A 14746-nucleotide genomic window follows, 5' to 3' on the forward strand; every position below is an offset into this window, starting at 1 on the left:
GCGGCACAGGGTCTATTGACATTTACTATATATGTCTGCTATCTCTGGATTCTCTTCTCCTGGAACTAGATCATTTTTCCAGGCTCTGCCACTAGATAAGGTACAAGATCATTATTTTAGGTAACCAATGACCTCAATCTTCAGCAGCTAGAAAATACTACTATTTATGCAAGTGTAGATAAATACGTACTCATAATAAGTCTACCAAGAAACTGCCCACAAGTGAAAGGGAACCTGTAAGTTATGTCTTGTTTATCTTTCTATTGCTTTATTATATGCTATTTCCACTCTCTAATTCTGTTTAACCTCTGCAGTTCTCAGAAGTCAAAATCTTTGTGTTAATTCTCTGTTGAGACAGGGGAAAAAAAAAACCTGCTGATTTCTCACATAATATTTCAAAACAGATCCTGTTTATACTACTTATGAATTACATACCTAGCACTTGGAACTAGTTTTGGTATAGCATACGTGCTCAATAAGTACTTTTAATGAATTAATCGGATGTATTTTATGTCATCTCCCTCTTAGGATGTGAGCTTCTGTAAGACAAATATGGTGTATTACTCATTATTTGCTCCTTTGCCCTCATTCCCTAAAGTGATTGGCACAGTATCCAGTACATGGTAAGGGCTCTATAAATATTTGTTAAATGAATGAAGTATTAATGACAGTACTGCCAACTTTCATGGTCTCAAATTTCTTCTGCTATCTGTTAAGGCCTCTTGCTACATAAATCTTTCAAATCAGTGCATTACAGAATTTGAGAATATTTCACTTGAAGAGCTCACCAGAGAATATTTCCCATAAAAAGAACAGCCCCCTATATTACCTTATGACTCACTAATTTCATAAGAAGTGCTGTTTGCTAAATTCCTCCAACCTGCTTTTGCCTGGTTTTGCACTTTCTCTGCTATCTGCTTTGCTCCCAAAACAGCCCCTTATACATTGGGAACCACAGGAAACCATCAATGAACCAAGATTTCTTCCTCATGAAACACTTTTCTGCTAAAGCAAAATCTTTCTTCTCTATTGTCCCACTGTAGCAAATCTCTCCCAAACTTCCACAGTGCCCTTTTTGTCTTTAAGGAATTTCCATTTGCCACGTTCAGTAAACACCTTTAGTGATCAATGACTCGGCACCTGACTTTTAACACTCAGTCAAGACGTGCTGTGTTTCCATCATGTGATGGTTAAATTTAATTCAAAACAAAGAGATTTCTTCACACTCTTATTCCATTTTGCTTCAGCTTCCAAGGCAATTTGTGTTTGTACAGAAACCAAGTGTGCTCTCCGCAGGCAGATGGAGATTGGCGTTTATTCAACAGGTGCCTGCCTACTACCTACCTACCTACCTGCTCATCTTTCTAGTCTTAATCTGTTTTCCTTCCACATGAACACTTTTTCTTTAGTTGAATTTTTTATCTTATTTTACTGCATTTATCTTTGTAAGCCACCTTGAATCTGTTTGGAATAAGGTGGTATTACAATTCAATGAATATAAAAATAAATTGACATGCAAGCCTAGACATAGCTCCCGCCCCCCCGATGCTTAGAGTCTTCCTAGAAAAATAAAACTTACTTACTTGAGGATATATGCAAGGGAGTGACTGGCAGACAGCAGCAGGAAGGTAGACAACAGGTTCCTATAGAAAGCTACGTCTCAAGGGACGTTACAAATTATCCAGCGGAGATTCTGTGTCCTATGCGGAGTCACCAGAGTACTTAGTGGCAGAATCAAAACAAGTCCTCATCTTCTAACTCTAAACCTTATGCCTGCTTCATTCCCTCAGCCTCTCACCCCTTGCCTAATAGTAAGGCAAATGTATGTAATAGTCCATTTAGGAAGATCCCTCAACAGATATGAAATAATTTGTCATCATTGAGCAAATGCCAATGTCCTCTAAGGGTCACCCAAGCAAACATCTGCTCTTAATACTTGAGATACCAATTCAATTAGCTGAAAGACTCTATCTTGATTGTGAATCAATTAAATTTAATTTTTAAAAATACTCATCTCTGGCTTGGCACAATAGCTCATACGTATAATCCCAGCACTTCGAGGGCCAAGACAGGCAGATTATTGGAGGTCAGAAGTTTGAGAGCTACCTGACCAACACGGTGAAACCCCCGTTACTAATATAAATACAAAAATTGGCCAGGCGTGGTGATCAGTGTCTGTAATCCCAGCTACTCAGGAGGCTGAGGCAGGAGAATCCCTTGAACCCAGGAGGTGAAGGTTGCAGTGAGCTGAGATCGTACCATTGCACTCCAACCTGGGTTGCAAGAGTGAGATTCTCAAAAAAAAAAAAAAAAAAAAAAGAAAGAAAAGAAAAATACTCACCTCTCTCCAAGAAATATTTGAAGCAGCTTATGGAAGGAAATGAAAAAATTAATTAAATTGGAACTAAAAATGTGATGCAGCCTGGAAAACATAAGTACTTTGATGGTAAGTGACAATAGCTATTATCTTTGTGCCTTAAACCTAGCTCTGAGCTTCCTGGAAATCCAATCAAAAAGGGAAACACAATTAGTTGCACGATTCTGTCTGGCTGAGGAACAGAATCACATCTTTTCAGGAGAAAGAATTATTCTTATGTCAAATTCTGAGATAATTTTCTCATAAGAAACAATATATGAGGGATGTAACAAATAATATTTTCAATAATAATCCTAAGCTAAAACCACAAAATCTAGAAAGCATTTTCAATTATAACAAAGATCAATACTTTGTCTTAAATTATATGAAGATTATTCTGTGAGGGACCCAGCAATCAACTTGATCAATTTTAAAAAATAGGTAATCTAGAGAAATGAGATTACATGAGCCTTAAATTATCTTCTCTCAATTTTTCCCTTTCAGGTATTTGACAGGTTGTAGCTATTACACAGTTTCAAGACCTTGCTCTCTAGCAAGAACACAGAGGGCAGTTATGCTGAAAACTGCCGAGTGCAGAGTTGAAACTTTGACAACATATAAGCAGATATTAAATTTGACATCGCCTCATGCAAACTATTAAAGCCTTCCTGACTGAGTGGAAGGCCTCCACTTAGAGACGGGCTAAACTTCCTAGTCAGGAGGAAAATTTAACAGCCTCAAGTTACCTTACTGAGAGTCTACTTGATTATCTCATCTGTAAAAAGGGAATGAAGTTACTCAGCTCACAAAGTGGTCAGTGGAGAGTGATTGTGATAACATGCGAGCACACTTGGCCCCTCGTTAATTCTCAATAACGTGTTTGCTGCGTGTATGTGTAAGTGAATAAGTTCCCATTGGTACTATAGATCCCCACTGAATGTTGAACATTCATCATGCTAAATGACCTCACAAAACCAGCTGTTAAAGGACTTCTATGTTCTTTCCCTTATAACCTGTGATTGTATCACATTTCCCATTATGTAGTGCAGGGGTCAGCAAACTACAGCCCTTGCGCCAAATCCAGAATGATGCCTATTTTTGTAAATAAAGTTTTATTGGAGTACAGCCACGTTCATTCACTTACACATTGCCTATAGCCGTGTTCCTAATATAACAGCAAAGTTGAATAGTTACAACAGAGCCAACATGGCCTGCAAATCCTAAAATATTTATGAACTAGCCCTTGATAGAAAATGTTTGCTGATCATAGAGCACATGTCCTCTTAGATGGCATAGACACCATTTCAACTCAGTCCATCCCAAACTAAGACTTCCATCTGCTCGTGTGTGTACAAGCACACACATGCACACACAGACCACCTGACCTCCACCTTTCCCTTCTGAACGCTACTGTCAATCCAGGTCCCTGCCGTTAACGCTGTCATCTTCTGAATCCAGTTGTTATCAAATCCTCCCATCTTCTTTTCCTTTAAAAACTCTCCCAGCCTTTCTATTCCACTCTCACTATAGCCCAGACTGTAATTCGTTTCCCTGATTCTACTGACATCTTCTTTCAATCCATCCTCTATGCCACTGTCTGTGTCATTGTCCCTAAATGCCATTTTTACAGTATCACAATGCACAATTCACAACTCTACAGTGGCTCCGACTTGCCTTCCACACCAGGTCTGAACTTGCTGTGCTTGGGTTTAAAGACAATCACAGCCTGGCTCCACAGTGCCTGTCAAGCTCCAGGTCCCACTTCTTCCAGCTCTACTCCGGGCACTCTGGTCTGGCACATCTCCCTCAGCACCCACCTTGCTAAATCTCACCTGTGTTGCTCACTCCCACCATGGCTTCTGTTACAGGCTGAATTGGGTGCCCTCCCCAAAATTCATATGTTGAAATCTGAACCCCCAATACCTTGGAATATGACCTTATTTGGACACAGGTTCACTGAAGATGTTATTAGTAAAGCTAAGTTGAGGTCATTTGGGAGTAGGATAGGCTTTACAAGTATCCTCATAAAAAGGGGAAGGTTGAAACCAGAGACACAACGTGAATACCACATGGTCCTCAAAGCAAAGATCTGAGTGATGTGTCTACAAGCCAAGGAAAACTCAAGATGGCCAAAGATGGCCAGCAAATCACCAGAAGCTAGGAGAGAGACGTGGAACAGACCCTCCCTCACAGCCTGCAGAAGGAATCAACTCCGCTGAAACCTTGATCTCAGACTTCTGGCTTCCAGAACTGTGAGAAAATACATGCCTGTCTTATGTAGGACACAAAGTCTGTGGGGCTCCATGACAGCAGCCCTGAAAAACAAACGCAGCCTCCGACATGACCAAGGCTCAGAAGGCTTTCTAGAGGAAAAGTAGCCCTGAAGGCTGTGTGAGACATGTCTGTACAGAGAAGGAGATGAAGACAGCTGCAAACAGCAAGGGAACAATTAATAAGCTCAGCAAACTGGCCTGCGTCCTCTCTTCCAAAAGGAAGCCAAGCCTGCTTCCTCGAAAGTCTGCAAGGCATTCCCCAGCTTTGTAGCACTCCTACTTGGTCAGAGGGAGAGCAGGAGTGAGGGAGGCTGAGATAAGGAAATTGACTCCAGGATCTGTCTTCAGTGAGCTGCTTTTGGATGTCTACTCTTCCCTTCCTGTCCTTTCCTTGCTGAAAACCTAGGCCCCAACTTTTGTAAAAGGCAGGTTCTGAGCCAAGCGAATCCTCTTCAGGACTCTGAAGCCATGCCCTCCCTCTGCTTCTGTCCTGGAAGTCTCGCCTTCTGGCTGGAGAGTCCACAGTCCCTAAACAAAGGCTGTCTGCGAGAGGCTGCCAAGACCTGTGCATTGTCCAGGAACTTCAAGGAGGCTAAATTGAGACCTACCAAATCAGGCAGGAGACTTCTTTCAGAGAATGTGGCCCAGGAGACGCGTGAGAAGCCGAGGAGAGCTCTGCAGCCCTGTTTGGCTCTGACATGCAAGCCCATGTGACTCTGGCCAGTTGTCAATGAGAAAATGAAACCCCTCCAAGTCACCGGACTCCAGGAGGCCAAAGGCCAAGCCAAACCTTCCGCCACCAGGTCACAGACTGTGTGTCTGTGAGCTCATTACCTCTTCCCCAGAGATATGAGTGGTATGGTAAACTTCTTATCTCAAATGAGGCAGGGTAAACAATGATCGTATTTCTTGATCCCAGGGAAAAACGAGGCACAAGTGCTGAAGTGAGAACAAAACTGATTAGATGGAGGGAAAAACTGGGCTGGCTTCAGGGGCACAAGACCTGTGCCTGGTTCAATCCTCGGCTCCCGCCGTCTGAAATTCTTAGGAACATTTGAACAAGGGGCCTTGCATTTTCATTTTGCTCTGAATCCTGAAAATTTTGTAACCATCTCTGGGTAGGGTGTGTGTGTGTGTGTGTGTGTGTGTGTGCACCCACTTGTGTGCACATTTACTTGTGTGTGTCTGCATATAAGTGTGTGCATGTGTTCATCCAGGGGATGAATTGATAAGTGATGAGCAGAGAAGGAATAGCTCAATTTCACACCTGTGAGTAGAGGATATGAGAAGAAGCTGATTCCTGTTATGTGCAGCAGTTAGCGTCTACAAAGTTTCCATTTCCATTGAGTTAGGGAATACTGAGCCATGGCTCCTAAAGGAAATATGAAGCTCAGTTCCTGCGAGTCTCTAGTCACAACAATTTCATTAGTCTATCCATATATAACCTTTTATTTGCGTTTCTGTTCAAAAGCCTTATTTTATATATACACATCAAATATATATTTATTATATGTTATAATACATATATTATTTCTATTACATACTATATATACTGTAACAATATAGTATATAATTATTCCATAATTATTAGTATTATAGTATTATATAATGTGTATATAGAGTATAATTAATACTACATATTACATACCATATATATATTATATAGCATATATAGTATATAGCCAATACTATATTAAATATAATATTAAATACTATACATTACATACTATATCTAGTATATACACAGTATATATAGTATAATATGTAATATTAATTATATATTATGTGTATATACCATGTAATATACAGTATATATTATATGACATATATAATAAACAGTATATACTATGTGACATAATATATACGATATATTGTGTACAGTATAAATAATATGTGTATGATAGTATAGTGTATATATTGTATTATATATGTTTTATAGTGTATATATTTAATATACACTATAATACATAGTGTATATAATGCAGTGTATATATATATATATACACACTACATATTATATATAGTTGATTCATTAACACTAAGCCTCCTGCCAACTTCACTGTAACTCATGTCTGAACAAACATGTTTTCTCTATAAGGCACTTTTCCACCTTCTTGCACTTAGGAACACTAGACAGCACTTCCTACTTGCTTGGGGGCCATTGAAACAGTGAAATCACCATCAAAAAGCACAAACGTGAAAAACATGGCACTAAACAGACTTGTTGACTGTATCAGAGATGAAACAAGAAGGCTGAAGGCAGTGGTGTACAACCTCAGCTGGGCACATGCATCTCAGGTGACTCAAGTGTTCTGCAAGGCTGCATGGTGCCCATGAATGGCCATGAAAGTGCTCCAGGTATTGGTTTGGAGTTAGAAATATATTTTAGCAGTAGGTGAATTCACAAATACAGAATCCACAAATAATATCAAATGATATTCAACTAGGATGAGGAGCCTAGGATTCCATTTCTGTCACTGCTTTGTGACATCCAACAAATTATTTATCCTCCCTGTCTGTTGGTTTTCCTTTCTTTGTCTGTTGAATTTCTATTCAACCTTCAAGAGAAAGGTTGAAACAGGCTGAATGTGATGAACCACCACCTCCTCCATGAGGATTTTCCAATAACTTCAGTTAGAAGTGAATTGTTTCTTTCTTCTAAATATCCCTCAACATTGTGCCTATTCTGCTATTAAAATGCTAATTTAATGATGCTTTTTTATAATTCATTGTTGATCTTCTATTACTCCAATAAGTATATTTTAAGACCTGTGAGGACAGGGATTACATCTTATTCACCTTTATATCCGAACACTGCTGAGCCCACTTTTTCATCAAAATGCAGGTGCTGAATAGTGATTGACTAACTTGAAATGACAACAATAAGCCTGGCCTTATCTACCATCATGGCTTTTATTTTTTGCATTTTTTTACTGTGGTAAAATACACATAGCATAAAAGTTGCTGTTAGTAACATTTAATACATTCACAATGTTGTGCGATCATTGCACAACATTTCATCGCTCCAAAAGCAAACCTTGTACCCATTAATCTGTCCCTCCCCATTCTCCCCATCCCCCAGATCTTCACTACTACTAGTCTGTCTTCTGTCTCTATAAATATGCCTACTGTGAATGTTTCATATAAATGGAATTATGCAATATGTGCCCCTTTGTATCTGGCTTCTTTCACTTAGCATAACGTTTTTAAGGTAATCCCTGTTGTACCATACATCTGTATGTCGTTACTTTTTATGGCTGAATAATATTCCATTGTATGTGGCTATATCACATTTTGTTTGTCCATTCCTCAGTTGATGGACATTTGTGTGATTCCCACATTTTGGCTTTTGTGAATAATCTACCATAATATTTCAATGATTCACTATGGAAATATTAGTAATAATAATGTTTGAGTTATATAGGTAGATTGCATGTTTACTTATGTTCCACCCCTATGCCCACTAGACTGTAAAGTCCTGAGGGCAGGGATTCTGTCTTGTTCCCTGCAAATTCCCCAGCGCCTTGGCTAGTGTCTCACACAGAATACATGCTCAGTACATCTGTTGACTGATGAATGACTTCTGCTTAGAGAATTGACTGCCAATCACCATAGACAGGAGACATAGCAAAAGTCACTCTTTTCATTCATACAATGTTAGATTTTGAAGGGATCTGATTCAAAATCACCATTCAATATTCTTGGGTCCATTACTTCCTAGCTGTGTAACTTGGGCAAGTTACTTAATCTGTTACTATGATTCCTTCTCTGTAAGGAATCTTGTAGAGGAATGACCTATCTCAGAGAACTGCTTGATGATTAAGTGGCTTAATGTGTATTCAACACCTATTAGGCATGAGATTTAAGATCAAAAACCAAAAGGGTAAACAAATTACGCCCAAGATGGCCCAGCAAGTTAGAGACAGAGCTAGGACTAGAATCCATATCTCCTAGCTTTCCCATCTTCCAAAATAGTTGTTTGATGGCTGCTCGGAAACTGATGGGGAACAGAGTTTTCTTCTGCAAGGATACCAGCACTGCTTCCACAGTCACTTTTTAGGGGAAAACATCTCCTTCCTCTTACAGGTGACCTCTAAGCTTTACTTCCTTCCACCTTCCAAATCTTCCAATCTTTGAATGTCTACTTCTCAAAGCAATTTTTCCCAAAGTATATCCCTCAGAATATTCACTTAACGTCCAGGGTAATTTCTAGGCTTAAAAATAATGAGGATGGGCCAGGTGTGGTGGCTCATGCCTGTAATCCCAGCACTTTGGGAGGCCAAAGCGGGCAGATTGCCTGAGGTCAGGAGCTCAAGACCAGACTGGCCAACGTGGTGAAACCCCATCACTACTAAAAATACCAAAAAAATTAGCCAGGCATGGTGGCATGCACCCGTAATGCCAGCTACTTAGGAGGCTGAGGCAGGGGAATTGCTTAAACCTCGGAGGTAGAGGTTGCAGTGAGCCAAGATCATGCCACTGCACTCCAGCCTGGGCGACAGAGTGAGGCACCGTCTCAAAAGAAAAAAAAAGAGGATGACCAGCCGACATAATAAGAATTATGAAGGTAGTGTTTGAGTAACAGAATGAAATGTTTGGAATATTTCTCTAGGGTAATAACATATTTTGTTTATTAAAAATTGGCTTGGAGAATGTTTTTATTGTTTTAAAAAATTATTCCTTAGCCAAATATATTTGAGAAATAAGACATCTCTTAGAAAGGAACTGTGTAAATTAGCATATAGAGGTTACTAAAGAGTTCTGCATTTAGACACTTTTTAACCCAGCAGTTCCAGAGCATAATGAAACACGAAAACATTTCATAGCACAATACTTATCACCATCCTTGGAATGCTACAAAACACATTTTGAGAAACACCGGAATCGATTTTTACCCCAGGCATCAAATGGAAGGGGCATATGTTAATGCAAGCTCTATGAGAGCAGGTTTTTCTAGTTTTTTCACTGCTTAGGGCACTACCTGGCACACAGTAGAGATTAACTGAATGTTTGTCAAAGAAATAAATATATGCTCATGGAAATAGCAACTTGCAATTTGGGACATCAGCCACTGGTAGAGAAGAAGCCACCACATCAGCTTATGGGTCTCTGGTCTGGTTGTTATCAGGCAGAAGGTCCCCACAGAGTTAGCTATCCCAAAAGAAGAAGACCCGCATCCACCCAGGAAGGGCCTCTTGCCCACCAAGATGGCAGGTCCCTGCCAGAGTAGAACAGGAATGCAATACAGGCCACAGCTCCCTAGTTCTCTGGTATCAATATTTCCAGGGGTGCCATTCTTCATGACTTCCATACAAAAATAAGGTTCCCTTAGAGATCTAATATGAGTCAATCGGCCTTAACCTGAGCACTCACGAAAGAATAAACTCCACTCCCCTACTCACAGCTGTCTCCCTGGCCTTGTTCAGGCCGCAGCCAGGAGCACTAGGGAGGAAAAGGAAGACAGCTTCAACTTTTCCTGGCAAAGTGGCCTTCCTTTTCAGAACCTTTAGCTCAGCTAAGTGGAGACACCTGGTGTTTGTTGCTGCAACTTCAAGAACAATACATCAAGACTCAGGGCAGAAAATGAGGCTTCTCATAAAAATTGCGTCATCGCAAAGACAATTCAGGAAGAGAAAATGCAAATGGCAGCCCAACTCATCTCCTTAAGACTTCTTTTCCCCTCTCAATATTTCTACCATCTGAATAGCTTTTCTCCATGTCTGTAAAATGTGGAAGAAAAAAAACACAATAGCAAGGCACCTAAAATTTGTGAGAATCCAGAAAAGGGAAGAAATTATCTTTCCCGGTTGCTCCATTTTGTCAGGTGTTAAATCAGAGCACTAACTTTTGTGCAATATCTGTTTGCTAATACTTAATAAATAGCCGGTGTAACACAGTTCCAAAAAATAATTTTTTTTTTTTTTGTTAAGCCTATGCAAGGCCAAAGGAGTATTAAAGTTTCACTACAGAAGAAATATGGCCACTGCCAAGAACTGATTAGTCATAAAATCCGAGACATTATCATCATCCATCATTGCCTTTCTTTTAATGACTGAACTAAAAAGAGAGACATCAAAGTTTTCAAAATAAGGTTATAAAAATGCTGTACACAGATGAGGCCTCCAAATATTTTGATAGAACCTGAACAAAAAAAATATAGAAAAATCATTGAAACAAATCACAAAACATATGTTGTTATGTTTTGCTCTAAAAAGCATGAAGTTTATCCAGAACCCTATTATGGTAACTGCTTAGCTTTTCATGCATTCCTAAATTACCATGTAATCTAAAACGTTGTTTTCAGCTGCCCTGTATTGGAAAGTCCCTTAAAATAATCAGGATGATTACAGGCTAGTATTCAGTAAGAAACTTGCTTGTATTATTGTAAATGAAAGTATTATTTATCGGTCAGCCTCCTTTAAAGAAAAACAAAACAAAACCCTATCTCAGAAACACAGAAATACAATGTATTCAGGAAATACCTAAACCAAGGATTGCATTTTGGGCTCTCTACATTTTCAAACACATGGATAGTTGGTGTAAAAATATGTTCTTTTTCTGCAGGGACTTGACTGTAATTAGTGTGTGCCAAAACTCTCTCACAGAGATTTCATTGTCTTATCTACTTACATCATCTTAATGCGATTTTATTTTACTTTGTCAAAGTCATATTAATGTAAATGTGTTCTTGATAGCAAACAGAGTTCTTTTTTATGCAAAACAGGATTCAGCTGACTCTAATAAAACAGCTTGCAGTCTATTAGACTATAACAGTAATGTGCTTATTTTGTTTCTCAAATCAAGACTGTGTCAGAAAGCTATAGATGGAGATTTGTCTTGTTTTTCACAATAATTGCTAGGGTGGGGTTACATTATGATCTTTAAATGAATAGTATCGCTTAGAACAAACACTTCATATATCTTTTATCTTCCCCTGCATACAGTTCTGAGTTTTCTTTGAAAATGCTGCGCTACTTTTCCACATAAGTCATCAGAATGTTTCCAAAGAATTTTAACTGCCAGATTAATTATATCTTGCAAACAAAGATAGATTGCTTACATTCTTTATTCAGAATTCCTGCCAGTATGGAGCAACTGGCAACAAATTAATTTCTTTTGCAACCATGCAAAATGTTTTGCTATGAAGAGCTCTGGAAGGTAAATGGATCCTTTGAAAAAAAAAAAAAATCAGGTTGCTCATTCTGAAAGGCTAATCTGTAAGCAAAGAACAGAGGATTAAATGAATTTGACTACTTCCCCCCCCCCCTTTTTTAGCATCTATGTTATAACCCTCCCTTAATGTATTCAGTTAATTAAGTATTGCTGTGACCTGGTGGCAATTTTTGAAATCCAGGGAATTTTTTCCCCCTTTAAATTCTGCCTCCCCCACAGAGCAGAATATAATCTGTTTCCAGTCAGTCTGTTTATTTCAGCTGTGCTTCTACTACAAGCCTCTAAAATGTTTTAATAAATTTATCAACCCAAAAATATTACAAACATTTCATTTCCTTTGATTCAGACACACATACACACCAAAAAAAAAAAAAAAAAGCCTCTGCCTTCATTGCAAATTCTTGCTGGTATGAATCACTCTAAGTAATATTTGCTTTAACTTTCGTGTGGTTCTACAAACAACCTTTATATGGCTGGACTTCAAAGCGAGGAGAAATAAAGGTTAGAAATGTGATAGGAGTAATCTATTATTAGGCATGAAACATTAAACCACTTTTAGCTATAAGTCTTAAAACCTGAATAATCTAGGTTTTTAAAGCAGTGCATATTTATTGTGCTTTCAGCTACACAAGCATTTATCACAGAGAAGTGTTTGGAAGAAAAATAGTTTCCATTGCACTATGTGCCACGATTTGGTTTAATTTTCCTAATATTTAATTTAGAAAAATGGTAATATTATAACAGGATTCTCATGTGTCCTGGCCAAAACGCTTGATGTTCCTTACAGAGTAAAATTAATCTGTTACCAGCCTGCTGACCTGCAAGTAAGGTTTAGTAGGCACAGAGGGGGAAGGGAAGCGAAAGGGGTGGGGAAGGGTGGGTAGGGAGATAAGATCTCTTTCTTTCACTAGAAAGGAGAAAAAAAAGCTTAGAGGAATGTCTCAACCCACCAATGCCATCAAATGACAGAAAATAAGCTGAACGTGTACTTGAGCCGAGGAGTGTTTGAAAACATTTATTAGCTCCATCCATAACGGCAGGAATGTTAATTGTTAAAATCTGTACTGCAGCTAGTTCTTTAAGTAGGGGGCTGCATTTCAGCTCCTCCTTTCTTTTTTTCTCCACATATATTTGCACTTAAAAAAAAAACCTAATGTTATGAAATAAGTCAGATGTCAGATGGAGAGCTTTCTAGCACAAGGAAATGCAGAACAGTGTTAAGGATGTATGCATATGCAGGAACAAAAATCAACATTGGTAACATTTTGTTCTTGATTAAATTTGTGTTCCTAATACAGTAGATTAAAAATAAGTGCAACTGTTAAACACATTAGTGTTCAGCCCCCGCTGGTGTGCCAGAAAAGCAGCTATCACTCCAGACTTGGCCTGACCCTGGTAACCTTGAGACAGAGGAAATCGTATCCCCAAGAAACCTGGGCCCCAAAGTCCATCAGTGACCTTGAACTTTGGGGAGTCCTTATTTTCATCTACTGATTAAATTCCAGAACCTTCTTAATATTTTCTCATACCCAGTCAAAACTGAATGTCTCTCAGCAAAGCTAAAAGACAATGCCAGTTTGGAAAGATGGAGAAAGAATTACGGCTGGGCACGGTGGCTCACACCTGTAATCTCAGCACTTTGGGAGGCCAAGGTAGGAGGATCGTTTGACTCCCCAGGAGTTCGAGACCAGCCTGGGCAACATAGGGAGACAATGTCTCTACAAAAAATTGAAAAAAATAAAATTAGCCAGGTTTGGGGGCACATGCTGGTGCCCCCTAGTCCCAGCTACTCAAGAGGCTGAGGTGGGAGGACTGCTGGAACCAGAGAGGCTGAGGCTACAGTGAGCCATTATTGTGCCACTGCACTCCAACCTGGATGACAAAGTGAAATCCTGTTTCAAAAAATTTTTTTAATAAAATTTAAAGGAAAAAAATTAAGAATTGCTGATAGGAACGATCAAGGCACTCTTTGAAGAAATTAAGTTGTAGCTTACTGGGCAACTATTTGTAAAACTTGTATCCTTTAAGAAGATTATTGTAACCCATGTCTCTCTCTACCTAAAAACGTTATAAATGGAGTTAGAAAGGGTTGAATCCCAAAATGCCCAAACTGTCTCGGTGGCTCATGCCTGCAAATGCCAGCACTTTGGGAGGCCAAGGCAGGGGGATCACTCTCGGTCAGGAGTTCAAGACCAGCCTGGCCAACATGGTGAAACCCCTGTCTCTACTAAAAATACAAAAACTAGCTGGGCATGGTGGCAGGTGCCTGTAATCTCAGCTACTCGGGAAGCTGAGGCAAGAGAATTGCTTGAACCTGGGAGGTTGCAGTGAGTTGAGATCACACCACTGCACTTCAGTCCAGGCTACAAAGCGAGACTCTGTCTTAAAAAAAAAAAAAAAAGTGCAAACTGGAAGGCACTTCAAGGTCATAACCAACTCTCTTCTTTCCTGATTGACTTTCCATGAGGCTAAAGAGAGGGCTTGGCCAAGGTCACACCAGGGGAAGGCCCCACCTAGCTGAACTTGGAACTCAGGCCTTGATTTCCCCAGCCATGACTATGGTGTGGTACCATCTGCCTTTTCAGTTTGTTCAAAAAAGAAGACCGAAATTAAATTCATGGGTATAAGAAAAATAGCATGTGTCTTCTGGTAATATATTAATGGCTCTTTACCTAAACTGTGTGTGTTATTCCGCCTGTATGTTTTTTTATGTGTATTTTTCTAAACAAAAATACCAACTCAAATCTTTACTCCCTCCTTTCTCCAGCCTCCCTGCTCCAAATCTAGTGTATTTTTCTGGTCTTTGGTCAATCTGGTTTAATAGGTTACCTGTTGCTGACACTCTCATTTCACATAGAAGTGGAGCTCTCTGCTCTGACATGTTTTCTGGAAGCAGAAGGGTATGAGGTTGTAACCCTCATACCCTTAGTAAATTTAGGAAGTA

The sequence above is a fragment of the Sapajus apella genome, unplaced genomic scaffold, assembly GCF_009761245.1.
Source record: "Sapajus apella isolate SASKATOON/1434 unplaced genomic scaffold, GSC_monkey_1.0 scaffold78, whole genome shotgun sequence".
Taxonomy (NCBI): domain Eukaryota; kingdom Metazoa; phylum Chordata; class Mammalia; order Primates; family Cebidae; genus Sapajus; species Sapajus apella.